Genomic DNA, 1,178 nt, shown 5'->3' on the forward strand with positions numbered 1-1,178 from the left:
GCCCTCATCTATTTCAATGCAATATTCATTATTGAACCCATCTTTCTCAGTCTCCCCACAACCCCAAGGTCAGTCCTGTTTTACAACAGTGGTACCATGCAGTATTTGCCCTTTTGTGACTGGGATATTTGACTCAGCATAATGTCCTCCAGGGTCACCCATTTTGAATAATATTGCATGAGTTCCTTGTTTTTCAATGCAGCATAGTATTACATTGTGTGAATATACCACAGCTTCACTATCCATTTGTTTACTGATGGGCACTTAGGTGTTTCCAACTCCTTGCTATTGTGAACAAAGTCGCAATAAACATGTGTGTACATGCCTCTGTCTGTTTAGTGATTGGGTTGTTTGTCTTTTTCTTGTTGAGATGTTGGCATATGTAATAAATTTTAGATAGTATTCCCTTGTCAGATGTATCATTGCCAAATACTTTTCCCAGTCCAAGAGTCCCACTCTCTTCACTCTTTCAAAGCACATAAGAAGTTAATGTTTAGGAGGAGGCCTAGCATTCTTTATTGTGAGTTTCCTTGCCATTCCACAAGAGCTAAGTATTGATGAGTCAGTGGTAGAATTCCTGCCTCCTGACCTGGAGGGGTGGGGATCTTGGGGGAGTGGAACTCAGCGTCAATCTCTGGTTAATGTAACTTGACTTTTCCAAGTTTTCCCTCTTTTGGAAGTGTTTTGATCTTTGAGAAGCTGGACTTTTTGAAGAAGACTATGGGATCATAATAGGAGGAAGGCTCATAAACAATCTGCTTTATGCAAATGACACAACCTTGTTTGTGCTGGAAGTAAGGAGAACTTGAAAAGTTTGCTGTAATAGATTAGGGACCGCAGCCTTCAACATGGATTTTTCATCTTAACACCAAGGTAACACTGCATGGCTCAAAATTGGGAAGGGCGTACGCCAGGGACGTGTCCTATCTCCATACCTTTTCAACCTGTATGCAGAGCAGATTATCCGAGAGGCTGGGCTCTATGAGAAGTGTGGCGTCAGGATAGGTGGAAGATCTATTAACAATCTGCGTTATGCAGATGACACAACCCTGCTTGCTGAAACTGAGGAGGACCTGAAATGCTTGCTGCAGAGGGTCAAGGACTGCAGCCTTCAGTATGGACTGAAGCTCAATGTCAAGAAGACAAAGGTTCTCATCACTGGACCAATTGGCAGCATC

Source organism: Elephantulus edwardii, unplaced genomic scaffold, assembly GCF_000299155.1.
Source record: "Elephantulus edwardii isolate Elephantulus edwardi_28Jun2011 unplaced genomic scaffold, EleEdw1.0 scaffold00384, whole genome shotgun sequence".
NCBI classification, from domain to species: Eukaryota; Metazoa; Chordata; class Mammalia; order Macroscelidea; family Macroscelididae; genus Elephantulus; species Elephantulus edwardii.